The sequence below is a fragment of the Lissotriton helveticus genome, chromosome 8, assembly GCF_964261635.1.
Source record: "Lissotriton helveticus chromosome 8, aLisHel1.1, whole genome shotgun sequence".
Lineage (NCBI taxonomy): Eukaryota > Metazoa > Chordata > Amphibia > Caudata > Salamandridae > Lissotriton > Lissotriton helveticus.
This window is the reverse complement of record NC_136069.1, coordinates 1335491418-1335505951: the sequence shown is the minus strand read 5'-3', so window position 1 is coordinate 1335505951 and position 14534 is coordinate 1335491418.

The window sequence follows — 14534 nt, the reverse complement described above, 5'->3', positions numbered from 1 at the left end:
GGTCAATCGTGTTGAAGGTCCCCAATAGGTAAAGGAGGACCAGCACCTGGGTAATGCCCCTGTCAGCTTCTTCTCACTAGTCGTCCACAACTGATAGGATGACCACTTCGGTGGAGTAGGGTGGCCAAAAGCCTGCTTGATGGGGGTCAAGGAAATTAGATTCCTCTAGAAAGGAACATAGGTGTCTAGCAACATGTGCCTCTAATACTTTTGCTAAATGAGGCAGCAAAGAAATAGGGCGGAAATCTTTCAGGACAAGTGGGTCTTCACCAGCTTTGTTTTGGGGCGGGACCACTAAAGCCTCCTTAAAGCTGCTAATGACAACGCCTTGGCTGAGGGACTGGTTAAGGAGGGAGACTGCTGGTTCTGGGAAGCGAGTGTATACAGTTCTTTAGGACCCTCGGGGGACAAGTGTCATTAGGGGATCCCGACTTAACTTTGGTCAGCAGATTTACAAGTCAATCCTTGCTGAGAACGGGAAATTCAGAACGTTTAATTGGGTTTCTGTCTTCTAAGGATGTTGCATGGAGGAATGGCCTAGTAAGTATGCTGTCTGTTCTCATCTTGATCTTATCAATGAAGAAAGAATTAAAGGGCGTTGCATAGATTATGAATAAGGAAGATAGGTGTGGTCACTCTGTCAGGGTTTGAGAGTTTGGAGACAATTCTAAAGATCTCTTTACATTTCTTAATGGGATTTAAGATCTTAGTGGAAAATAAGGCAGATTTAACTTGCATGATTATTTTTTAAATTCCTCAAGATGTAGTGAGCAGGCTTCCTTTTTGTCAAGTGAGTAATTATTTCACCATTTACGTTCAATGAAGTTTAAGTTTGGCTAGTTTTAGGTCTTCTAAGAACCATTTAGATGCGTCATGACATCTGACCTGTTATGCTTTACGGAGGGGGCATGCGAATTGCTGGCTACTGTTAGCCAGTTGGTGATTCCTTCCTTATACTGGTCTATTCTATCATTTGAGTTAGGTAGGGTGGTTGCCGGTGAGTCATAATAGGAGTTGAAGTCTACTCAGGACCAATTTCTGGAGAAAATTCTAGGGCATGGGGTGGGGTTTAGAAGGGGCCAGGCCAATTAATGAGAATTTAATTAGGTAGTGGTCAGACCACACACAGGAAGTGAACGTGAGATTATCCAGCGATAGGTTAGTGGACCAGATGTGATCTAATGTATGACCTGTAATATGGGTTGGCTAAGAACACATGTTGTTAAGGTTTAGAATGCTAAGCAGGTCGGTTAGATCTGTAGATGGTAACCCACCGGTTTGCTCATGTGCCCAGTTGTTGAGTTTGCCAATTAGCAGAATTTTTGCATTGTTGATGACTAGAAGGGAAATTGACTCTGATAGAAACTGTGGGAAGTGCTGCATGTAACCTGGGAGTCTGTACATAAGAACACGTGTTAAGGGTAAGTTGGAGAGTCAAGTTTAACTAAGAGGCTGTCGACAGCCGGAATACTAAATGATGTGAGTCTAGAAAGTCTAAGGTGTTTCTTGATTACTGCTGCTACTCCTCCACCTGTTTTTGCCTTTAGGTTTTGTTAGTTTGGAGTAAATAGTAGCCTTCTAGTGTACACGGGGCCAGATGTACGAAGTATTTTTACATGTGCAAACTGGTTTGTGACCCATTTACGCATGCAAACATGCCTAAGGGCCATGTACGAACCCTAATTAACGAGTCACAATTTAGTTGCTGGGACAGCTAGCAGGGTGTTAGACCTGTCATCCTTAGGGTGGTCTCCTCCCAACTTTTTGACTACTTACCTCCACTTTTTGCTGTATCTTTTTGTTGTCCTTAGGGCTTTGAGCATTTGACCACTGCTGATTAGAGCTAAAGTGCATGTGCTTCTCTCTTATAAAACATGGTGGCATTGGTATATACCAAATTGGCATATTTAGTTTACCTGTAAGTCCCTTGTAAAGTTCTATGCCACATACCCAGGGCCTGTAATGTAAATGCTACTAGTGGACCTGCAACACTGGTTATTCTACCCATACAGGCACCCTTTCAAACCTGTCTCAGGCCTGCCATTACAAGGCCAGTGTATGCAGTTTACTGCCACATCGGCTTGGCATTTAAAACCACTTGCCAAGCCTTAAACTCGCCTTTTATTACACATAGGCTACCTAGGACCTACTAAGGTAGGTCCTTGGTAGCCATAGAGGCAGGGTATTGTGTGAATAAAAGGTAGGATATGTGTTTTTAAATTTTACATGTCCTGGTAGTGATAAACAGCTAAATTAATTTTTCACTACTTTGAGGTCCTATTCCTCTCATAGACTAACATTGTAAATTAATTAAAACACTTTAAAGCTGCAATTCCTGATTAGAAAGCAGTAGCTGAATCAATGGTAATGATAAAGCATCTTTAGTGGTAAAGTTGGATTTGACATGACTATTTTAGAAATGCCACTTTTAGAAAATGGACATATCTCTGCTCTAAACGTTGCTCTGTGTGCCTGCAGCCTGTCCACAATACATGTCTGGGCTGGGTGACAGCCACAAACACAGGAAGGTGAGGTTCATCTTCCTTGATTAATTTAAATTGTGTTTATAGCTTACCCCAACTAGGATTGTGGTCCCTACTTGATCAGGTTGTAAACTTTTTCCAACCAGAGACCAAGTTTCTAATATTGGTGATCAGCGGTGAGGATATGACTTCTGTTTGAGCAATTTAATATAATATTTCAGTGCTCACTGCAACTCTATACTTAAGACCAATCCAAACCTTTTTCAATTCTCACCGATTAACCTCTTTGATTTTTCTAAAAGTCTGTATGCCCCATACTCATTTTCTCTACAACATCTGTGGTCCTACTTGGTAATATGGAATTTGAGCTGGCCAACCTGGAGGCCTACATAGTGGCCCAGCTCAAGGAGTTCTGCCGGTAGAGAAGAGTGTTCCATAAGGGAAGTGCCAAGAAGGCAGAAATCCTTGAGACTATGGGCAGAGCCTGAGGAGAAAGAATTGGAGCACGACCAAGATGGAGGTCTTGTCTTGCAGCCTGTTGATGTGGGGGGATAACATCCTCCCAGGACTGGAAGTCCACAGCAATGCAGGCAGCAGTGTGTCATCAAGGAACCTGTCCCCAGAGGACCTGGCAGACAAGAGGGAGGAGAGGAAACTAAAATGTGATCTTGTCAAATTAGAGAAAGAGCAGGCCCTCGCTAAATTGAAGAAGGGGCAGGCTCTTGAAAAGGGAAAGCTGGCCAGGGAAGAATGAAAAATAGCCAATGAACTCAGCATAAGGGAGCCGGATATCAGAGCGCTGAAAGAGGGGTCCAGCAGCAGCATTGGTGGCAGCATACCTGCAGTGTCTACTGGTGAGTCCAGAGTCAGAATCCCAAATGATTTGGTGCCCAGTTATGTGCTGGAGGATGACATAGACACATAGTTTGCAGCTTTTGAAGTGGTTCTGAACATGCACAAGCTCCCAGAGGAGTTCTTGGTTGTAGTTTGTGGAGGCATATGCCCACGGTGGGGAGGGACACACTACTTACACAAGAGGCAGAGAACTAAACATGCTACAGTTCAAAAAGACCATACTAGTCACCAAGTTTGGACTGACCCATGAGATGTATAGGCTCAGATTAGGGGGCACCCACAAGATCTCTTCACAGACCTGGGTGAATTATACCTGCAAGGCACTGAAGAGCTGGGTGAGGCGCAGCAAGGTTGATTGAGGAGCATATGCGTGATATTTGTTTTCCAGAGCTGGGCAAACACCTAGTTGATAGCAGGTTAACTGACCCCAGGATCCTTGCTGAGGAGGTGTACATCTGGGTCAGGCACCAGAGTGTTCAAGAAGTCCTCTGGGCAGGACTCACCAAAGGGTGGTTAGGGTTCCCAACAGAAAAATGAGGAGGAGAGATGAAAAGACAAATATCTCTAAAGGGCAGTCAAAACAACTCACAAGGGAAAGGTCCTGGTTCGCATTCCCAATCTGGCCACCAAAAGAAAACTTACCCTGACAAAGATTAGCAGCATAAGCTCATTAAGTGCTATCAGTGCTTCAAGTATGGACACTAAAAAGGGGATCCCAAATGTGCAAAAAGAGCACCACTTCCCACTGGAGTTAAGAATCCAGGGTGGCTAGTGTAGTGCTGGGAGAGGGGTTTGTCCCAGTTAATGAGGGGAGTTTAGGGGGTTACCCTAGTGTCCCTGGATGACAGATGGTTCCTAAGATCCATGTGCCCTCAATTACTACCAAGTATAGGCATTGGGTAACCATCAATGGGAAAGGTGTTGAGGCTCTGAGGGATACAGGAGCAAGTATGAGTATGGTCAAGAGTCAAATGGTTTGCCCAGAGCAGAAAATTAATAATGCATTCCACCAGGTTGTGGTGGCTGACAACAGAGAGGGTCACTACCCTGTGGCCCTGGTTGCATTTGAGGGGGGGGGGGGTTTACAGGTGTTCTTAAAGTTGATGTGAGCCCTGCCATGTCTGTGGACTGTTTGTTGGGTAATGCCACTGAGCACGCTATCTGGAAAGAAGTGGAGCTCAAGCCTCATGTGGTAATAGGGTTATCTGATTGGATCTGGCTGCCCATGATGAGAGTCAAAAAGGATTGGAGCCTGGAGCAATGGCCCAGGCTGCTTCTAAAAATGGGAAAGGTAGAGGATGTGGTAAGCCAGCGCCGGAGTGTCTTCCTAGTGAGGTTAATAGGCACCTGGGGTGGCTGCCCTGGAGTCCACTGAGGAAGGCACTGCTTCCTTTGGTGACCTGCCTACACTTGCTGGATGGCATGTAGAAGGAGGACCCATCAAGGAGGAGTTCTGTAGGGCACAGATGGAATGTCTAGCCCTTGATGGCCTGAGGAAACAGGCTGAAGCCTAAGCAGCAGGTGATGTCTCTGAGAGTTATCACATTCACTGGGAGAACATCCTCCTTTACAGTGAGCATATGGCTCCTGTGCATGGGGCAGCAAGGGCCCTGAAGGTCCCCCAATGCAACAGGGCCTTCTTACTGGACCTGGCTCATTAGATGCCTCTGACAGGACTCTTGTGCCAAGACAAGCCCTTTGCAAGGTTTGTCCCATACTTCTTTTGGCTCAAGATCAGGACACCTTCAGATGCATTCTGTAGGATCCGTGAAAGAAGACAGGGCAAAGGCATAAAGCCCCTTTTAACCCACTGCCTGTCAATGGCACACCAATTGTTGATGGATCCCCAGACTGCTTCAGACAACAGGTTCATCCTGGTTCTGGTGGATCAAGCCCTTAGGCACCCAGAGGCAATCCCTCTGAGGACCATGACTGCACATGCAGTGGCAAAGGCTCTGTTGGGAATTTTTACCCGAGTGAGTTTCCCCTTGGAATTTGTGTCTGACAGGGGCGCAAACTTCATGTCTGCTTATATGCAGTCAATGTGGAAGGAATGTGGAATAACTTATAATTTCTCCACTCCTTACCATCCACAAACCAATGGGCTTGTTGAGAGATTCAAAAAGACTCTTAAGAGGAGGAGCTACGCGCGCATCCATGATGGCCGCGTGAGCCCAGGGCTCCCGAGACCCTCGCCACCTCCCGCATTTATCCTGAATATTATCCTGCCAACATCGACGGGCTATTGAAGACGCAACCCAGCTGACATACTAGCTGTTTTCAGAAATCGATTTGGACTCCGGGAACCGAACTTATGATATTCTGAACTTTTGTGGCCTGCCCCATGGACTCCTCCGGGCCTCGGGTGGTCTGAGTGCCCAGGCTGTAATTCAACAACAACGGCTTGCGGAGTCTTGGTTGCTGCCCCGAGTTGACTTTCGGTTTCGTTTTTTGGGTTTTCACCCTCTTGCATCTCTATCCTGTCGCAATAGCCCGTGTCGCGCCCGGACCCTGGGTTTTCACTGTAAGCCCATGGCGGCGTGTCTGTGGTTTACGCCGTATGCCCGCTAGCTTGCTTTTGGTAATATTTGTGGAAAATGCACAAACCATTTTTACCAGGTCCAGGGCGCTTCTTGGGGGCTTACCGCCCGACATGGCGGGCAGACACGACAGCGAGAAACGCAAAACCAAGACCCCTCTCCGAGGTGGTACCGTTCAAACGAACGTCATGGACCGCTACACCCAGCCTAAGGTGTCACCCGGAGGGGCGAATAGGAATCAGGGTGAAGTGACCGAGGACCCCGCCATGTTGGCTGATCTTACATTGCAAGACGTCATGGGCGCCATCACTGGTATGAAGTCTTCTATGGATCAACAGTATGAGGCCATCGCCCTCAAGCTTGACACAGTGGCCATTGACGTCAATATTATCAGAATGGATTTATCAAAAACCAACGAAAAGGTAAAATCCTTGGACTTAAAGACTTCCAGCCTCACTACGGATGTCGCTGACCTACAAACGGAGGTGCGTAATCTCTGGACCTCTAATGACCTCTTTAATCATCGACTGGAGGATTTTGAAAGCCGGGCGAGATGCAATAACGTGCGCATCATTGGTGTTCCGGAAAATTCCGCAGCCTCTTCCACGGATCTCCTTGTTGAAGACCTCATCCTCACGCATCTTGCTCCTAAAGGCCTCAGCAAATTCTTTGCCGTGGAACGTGCGCATAGAGTTCCGGGTGGTCAGCCTAAAACCGGTGCTCCACCACGTCCGATTATTGCTAGAATCTTCTATTTCAGGGACAGAGACGCTATCCTGCAGGCATCGCGAACGGGTGGCCCGGTGAAGTTTGAGAATACCACTGTGAGCTTCTATCCGGACTTCACACAATCTGTTCAGAAACAGAGTATGGAGTTCCAAGGGGTGAAGCGGAGACTGAGGGACATGGGCCTGAAATATGCGATGCTTTTCCCGACCCGACTACGGATTGAATATGAGGACCGGACATTTTTCTTTGATCGCCCTGACAGAGTGAGTGACTGGCTTGATTCCTTGCCTGAGCGACGAGATCGCACGGAACACTCCGGCGGAGCTGAGGGTGGCCAACCTGACCAAGAATGAGCGGAAGCTCCCGAGTTTCTAACACTGTTTACGATATGTCACTGTGGTTTGACGTCTCCCGTATTTCTAAGACTTATGTGTGTAGCTAGGGGTGGCGGGGGGGTGGGACTCTTTCCTCCTCTGGGTTTCTTCTTGTAGATTAGTTCTATGTTAGGGCGACAGGCACACTGCAAGTTGGGGTGGCTTTTGAGTCTAACGCAGGGGTGCAGGGGTGCAGGGTGAGGGGCGTTTGTTTCTTGGGATTGTGGGGGGAGGGTGGGGAGTGTTTGGGGTGTGTTCTTTTTTAAGGCACACACATTGATTTACTGTTTGATTTGGGTGCTGCGCTGCGGGTGGGGAGGGCTCTGCTACCGTTTCGAGTGTGGGGGGTAGAGGGTTGAGACTTCTATGTTGGAATGTTAATGGATTGGGGGACAGGATAAAACGGGGTGTGGTGTTGCAATACTTGAAACGTTTCTCCCCTGATGTAGTGTTATTGCAGGAAACACATCTGATTGGGAACACTTGTCATGCTATGAATAGGCGGGGATACCACCTTGCTGCCCACGCTGGTTTCACCTCTGGTTCCACGGGTGTGGGTATTCTTGTTCGAAACTCCCTTCCCCTGGAGGTTGTCAATGTAATGTGTGACGATAGAGGGCGTTATGCTGCCCTCACTGGTAGGTGGGAGGGGAAGACCATCACGCTGCTTTCTGTATACGTCCCCCCTGGTCTGCAGTCCTCGACCTTTGCTGATTTGGGGAGGGTGGTTCTGGGACTTCCTGACTGTATGTTGATCGTGGGCGGAGACTTTAATTCTGTTGTTTCTGGGGTAGAGGACCGCCATCCCCCCCGGGATCTCGCAAGGTCCCAATCATGGTTGAGTGGATTTCTGGAAACGCTGTGCTTGATTGATTGTTGGAGGGTGATGCACCCTGGTTGGACACAGTTTACCTTCCACTCGGGTGCCCATAGTAGCCTGTCCAGGTTGGACTATGTTTTGATGCCGGCAGCACAGGCCTCATTAATAAAGGAGATCAGACACTTAGCTAGGGGGATTTCGGATCACTCTCCCGTATGGCTTCATATGGACACTAATCCGGGCACTGGGGGTCGAGTGGCTCCGATTAACCCCTGGTATCTCCACAACCCTAAGACCCATGCTGAACTTGTTAAATCTCTTGATCACTACTTTATTGAGAATGAGGGATCGGTGTCTTCTTCTGTCTCATTGTGGGAAGCGTTTAAGACGGTCCTTCGTGGATATGCCTTATCATTGATTGCTGGTGCTAAAAAGAGCAGGAATGAGGCGGTGGTCCGACTTGAGGCTGATATTACTGAACTGGAAGGAGAGTTGGAGTTGGGGGTCACCTGAGATAAACTTCATGTCCTCGGTCTCAAACAGTCTGATTATAGGGCCCTGGTGACTGATGCCGCTAAACTCATGAGTAGGGAGCGACAGGGGCGGCTGTATGATGTGGGGGACAAGGCTGGGAAATTGATTGCCTGGTTGGATAAAAAGGACAGAGCGAGTCGTGTGGCTCCGATGATTGAGAGGCCTAATGGAATGCGTGTGACTGACCCGGTTGAGATAGTTGAGTGCTTCGCTGGTCATTTTCTGGAGGTTTACTCTCCAGTGTCTGTTAGGCCCAAAGAAGACTCTCACCAGTTGTTGAGAGATATTTCGCTGCCGTGCCTATCGGACTCAGACAGGGAGCTGCTGGATGCGCCACTTTCAGTGGATGAGATAGCTCTTGCTATACGCTCTCTTCGATCGGGGAAGGCTATGGGTCCCAATGGTCTCCCTATTGAGTTATACAAGTTGCGTCCAGATAGGATTGCACCATATCTCTGCGGTATGTTCTTAGAATCGAGGGATACTGGCTCCCTCCCTTACGATCAACGTCTTGCATCGATAGTAGTGATTCACAAAGAGGGGAAGCCACGGGCTTGTTGTGCGTCCTACAGACCCATATCGCTTCTTAATGCGGAGCCAAAGATCCTCGCTAAGGTGCTAGTGAACCGTCTTATCAATGTGATTAGTGACTTGATTCACCCGAACCAGTCCGGATTCATCCCGCGCCGTAATACAGCACTGAATTTGAGACGCTTACACGGCGCTCTCGCTAGAGCCCCATATCTTCTGGAGTCGGCCATCTTGGTCTCCCTTGACGCCACGATGGCTTTTGATACTGTGGAATGGTCGTATTTGTGGGCTGCTCTTGCGAAATTCGGCTTTGGTCCTGGCTTTATTAGCTGGGTGAAACTTCTCTATGAGGCACCGTTGGCGCAGGTAGTGGTCAATGGTCGGGTATCCAGTCACTTCGCTCTGGGAAGGGGTACTCGGCAAGGATGTCCGTTTTCTCCGCTCCTCTTTGCGCTTGCCCTGGAGCTTCTGGCTGCATGGTTGCGCTGGGAACCATCGATGAGAGGTATACAGTGGACCCCTGAGTTTGAGGATCGCATATCGCTCTATGCGGACGATATTCTGTTGTACCTCACTTCGCCCCAAAAGTCCTTAAACGTGCTGTTTGATGTGTTGATTTCATTCGGACGCAATTCTGGCCTCGTGATTAACTGGTCCAAGTCCTGTATAAATGTACTCACGGGTGGCGCCCCTGCATTGCCGCGTGGTTGTCCAATACAGGTTACACAAGAGGGTTTCAAATATTTGGGAATTTTTATCACTTTGGACCCCGAGGCCAGATATGAACGTAATTTACTCCCTCCGCTACAACAATTGCGTTCCGACGTGGTGGGCTGGCGCGGCCTTCCCCTGTCCCCCCTCGGGCGAGCGACCCTTTTTAAGATGATGTCTCTACCGCGGTTTTTATACGCGCTCCAGAATACGTTTGACGCAGTTCCGGCAAAATACTTCCGGGAAGTGGAGAGTCTACAAAGACAGCTGATTTGGGATGGGCGTGCCCGTATCGCCCTCCCCAAATTTACACTTCCCTGGTATGACGGCGGTATTGCTCTTCCCGATATCAGGCATTACTACTGGGCCTCTCAACTGAGTGCAATCAATCACGGTATGTATGGTCCCGGTTTAGATCCCGCATTTGAGATGGTTAGGCGGCTGTTACCGGGTGGGAATTATAATAGGGTGCTATACTCTAGGTCGGTGATCCAGACGCTTACTGGACCTACCAAGATCGCGGTGCAGGTGTGGAATCGTGCAAATGCGGCAATGGGGTGGAGCGATAGACTAACCCGAGCGACCCCCTTATACGATTCTTGCAAGTTGGGAAGTCTATGGAGGACGAAAGGCTTTGGGAAATGGGATATGATTGGTATCAGTAGAGTGGGCGATCTCTGGGTTAAGGATAGGATTAAGACTTTCGAGGTCTTGAAGGCGGAATATGATTTGAGTGATCGGGAATTTTTTCGCTATTTACAGATTCGTCACGCGTTGGGCTCTGTTTTCCCCATTGGGACCGTTATTCCGGAATCTTCCCCGTTGGAGGATCGAATACTTGACGGATATGTGCCCGATAGCACGATTTCTTTGATTTATAAGAAATTAATTAATGATCGGTCGGACCTGTTAACGCATTTAAGGGAGGTCTGGACCAGAGACGGTTTAATATTAGATGATGAGGACTGGCAATCCGCGATTTCCTCACCCAAGGAGGTCGCGATACCGGCCCGTCTTCGACTAGTTCAACTCAAGATCTTGCACCGTGTGTATGTTACTGGCCAGCGACTGATTCGAATGGGTTATTCTGTTGATGGGTTATGTATCCGTGGTTGTGGTCAACTTGCTACTTTCCTTCACATCATTTGGGAATGTCCGGAGGTTGCTACATTTTGGAGTAGAGTGCATGAGGTCATGAAAGAGGTCACGGGAGTCGAGATACAACCGGAAGCTAGGCGGTGTCTGCTGAATGTATGGGAACCGAATGACTATGACGTGGCTCAGACGCGATGGGCGACCCTGGCCAACATGATTGCGCAACGAGACATTGCACAGTTTTGGGGCGCTCCCCGCCCGCCGACGGTCTCGGTGTGGAAGGAGAATATGGATTGGTGCATGTTTCGAGAGAAGACGGTATATGTGGCTCGAGGAAAATTTGGAGTCAATGGAACTCCTACAGAGGAAACATATGCACACCACCCCTTCCTGATGTCCCTGATGCCCCACACTCTCCCTGATCCGACACTCCATGATTTGTTCTAATTTACATGTTTTAAAATCTTGAGTCTTTTTCCCCCGATTATGCCCCCCTTTGATTTTCGATGATTGACTTGCATTATGATGTTATTGCCTTTTCCTTCCCGCTCAGAAACGCGCCTGTATTGTAATGCTCCTTTGCCTTGATTGTTTGTTTTATTTCTACATAATAAAAAGAGTTTAAAAAAAAAACTCAGTGACCCGTGTTGCTGCTCAGTGGAAACCCTTTTCCAAAGAAAAAAAAAAAAAAAGACCTTGAGGAATAAGTGGGATATTCTTTTACCTTGCCTGTTGTTTTACTATCTAGAAGTACCACAGAAGGGAGTGGTCTTCAGCCCCTTTGAGTTTCTGTTCGGACACCTGTTAGAGGACCTCTGAGTATGGCGAAGTAAGGTTGGGAACAAAGTCCTAGGAAGACTCTCCAGGGTGTAGTGAGCTACATGATAGCCTTCAGAAGCCAGATGGCTAAGTTGTGGAAGCAGCTTCTAACAACTTAGAAGCCAGTCAGGCTGTGATAAAGGAGTGGTATGACCAAAATCCACCACTGTGGAATAACTGCCTGGGCAGAAAGTGTGGGTGATGGAACTAGTGGAGCCCAGGGCCCTCCAGAACCATAAGACTGAGCCCTATGATGTGATTGGGAAGAAGGGTAAAGCTACCTACCTGGTAGACCTTAAGCCCCCCCCCAACACCCCACAGAGTGCTTCACATCAACCGCCTCAAACCAAACTTTGAGAGGTCTGAGCTCACCATGCTGTTGGTGACAGTCGGAGAGAAGGAAGAGGAGAGTGAACCTCTCCCTGACCTCATGGACTCCAAGGCAAAGGATGGGTCTGTGGAAGTAGTGATCCTTTCCCCAGTCTAACTCCTGAGTAGCAGAGTGACTGCCGCCAAGTATTGGGCAGTACTCTTCTCTTTTCTACCTTACTCCTGGGACTATCCACCAGTGTACCCATGATGTGGACACAGGGGACAACCTCCCTGTTAGGAAAAGCTCTTACAGGTTGTCAGATTAGGTGAGGGCTACCATCAAGAGGGAAGTCGCTAAGATGTTAGAGTCGGGGTGATAGAACACTTTAGTAGCCCCTGGTCTAATCTAGAGGACCAAAAACTGCCCCAGGAGGCACCACACCTGAACTGAGGCTCTTTGTGGATTATAGAGGGATCGATTCTGTGACAAAGACTGATGATCATCCCATACCAAGGGCAGATGAGCTGATTGACAGGTTAGGGGCTGCACAGTACTTAAGTACCTGTAATCTTACACCAGGGTACTGCTAGATCATCCGAACATAAGGTGCCAAGGAGAGGTCAGGCTTCTCCACTCCAGAGGGCCACTATCAGTTTAGAGTGATATCCTTTAGACTCAAGAATGCCCATGACACCTTCCAGAGGTTGGTGGACCAGGCACTCACTGGTATGGAGGCCTTTTTAGCTGCCTACCTGGATGACAGAGCTGTCTTCAGTAGCAGTTGGGAGGACCACCTTTTTCACGTCTAGGAAGTACTTCGGGCTCTGCAAAAAGCAGACCTGACTATCAAGGCCAGTATGTGGCAGATAGGTCAGGGATCTGTGGTATACTTTGGCACCTGGTGGGCAGGGGGAAGGTACAACCCCTCCAGGCCAAGATAGAGACTATCATGGCCTTGGAGTCCCTCAAAACCCAGGTTGAGGTCAGAGTATTCCTGGTCCTCACTGGGTTCTACAAGAGGTTTGTAAGGGGATATGGCACATTTGTTGTCCCTTTGACACAGCAGACTACTAAAAAGCATACCAGAAATGTGATTTGGACAGAGGCTTGCCAAACTACATTTGACTCCCTGAAGCATGCCTTGTGACCAGCCCATGTGCTCAGGGCCCGTGACTTCTCCAAGGAGTTTATCATGCAGACAGATGACTTAGCACATGGCATAGGGGCAGGGTTATCATAGCTAAATGAGAAGTTACCTGGACCAACCTGTAGCCTTTATCTCCATGAGGTTTCAGGGAACAGAGGTGAACTGTTATAGAAAGAGAATACTTTTTGCTGTCATCTGGGCACTGAAGAAGTTGAGACCATACCTGTTTGGCCTTCACTTCATGATTGTGACTGGCCACAGGCTCCTCAGGTAGCTCATGCAAATGAGTGGTGAAAATCTAAAATTGTTGAGGTGGTCAATTTTTGGGGATGGACTTCCAGGTGGAACACAGATCAGGAGTAGACCACACCAATGCTAATGGTTTGTCAGGTTTTCATACCTAAGTGATGAAGACTCCCAAGAGGTTGGGTAGATCTCCCCACTTTTGTCTGGGGGGGACACGTGTTAAACCTGTCATCCTTAGGGTGGTCTTCCCCCAACATTTTGCTTGCTTACCCTCACCTTTTACTGTACCTTTTTGTTGGCCTTAGGAACTCTGAGCACTTTACCACTGCTGATCAGTGCTAACGTGCATGTGCTTTTCTCCTAAAAAATGGTGGCATTGGTAAATACCTGATTGGTATATTGATGTACATGTAAGTCCCTTTTAAAGTGGTATACCATATACCCAGGGCCTGTAATCTAAATGCTACTAGTTGGCCTGCAGCACTGGTTGTGCCACCCACTCAAGGAGCTGCGCAAATCTATCCCTGGGCTGCCATCGCAAGGCCTCTGTGTGCAGTTTCCTGACACTTCGACTTGACATTTAAAAACACTTGCCAAGTCTTAAACTGAACTCCCCTTTTATTACACACATGTCACCAGTAAGGCAGGCCCTAGGTAGCCCTATGAGCAGGGTGTTGTGTAATTGAAAGGTAGGGCATGTACCTTAACGTTTTATAAGTCCAGGTAGTAACAATCAGCTAAATTTGTTTCTCACTACTGTTGGGCCTACTCCTCTCATAGGCTAGCATTGGGAATTCCTTAAAACACTTTAGAGCTGTAATTCATGATTATAAAGAAGTAGCGAAATCATGTTTCATATCTTTGGAATGGTAATGGTCATGATAAACCCTCTTTAGTAGCAAAGTTGGATTTAATATTACTATTTTAAAAATGCCACTTTTAAAAAGTGGACATTTCTCTCCTCAAACTTTTGCTTGGTGTGTCTGCAGCCTGTATCCAATACACATCTGGGCGACAGATACACTTTGTGCATTCCCTCTAGACAGCCACAAATACTGGATGGAGAGGCTCATCTGTATTTTGAGCACTCATTTGCAATCATCTGCTTTTTCCTGGGTCTTTCTGGTTAGGGAAGAATGGGCGGAACCGACATTTATACATCAATAGGTAGTGCCCTGCCCTCACACAAAGCACTGATTCAGCCCTCTGACCCCCCCCCCCCCCAGACAGCCTGGCAGACAGGACTGGGTTGAAAGGGATCTTTTTGCACATCAGAGAGCTCCTTTGAAGTCCCCTCCTAAATCAAAGGCACTTTTTGGTGTAAGTACTTGGGCTCT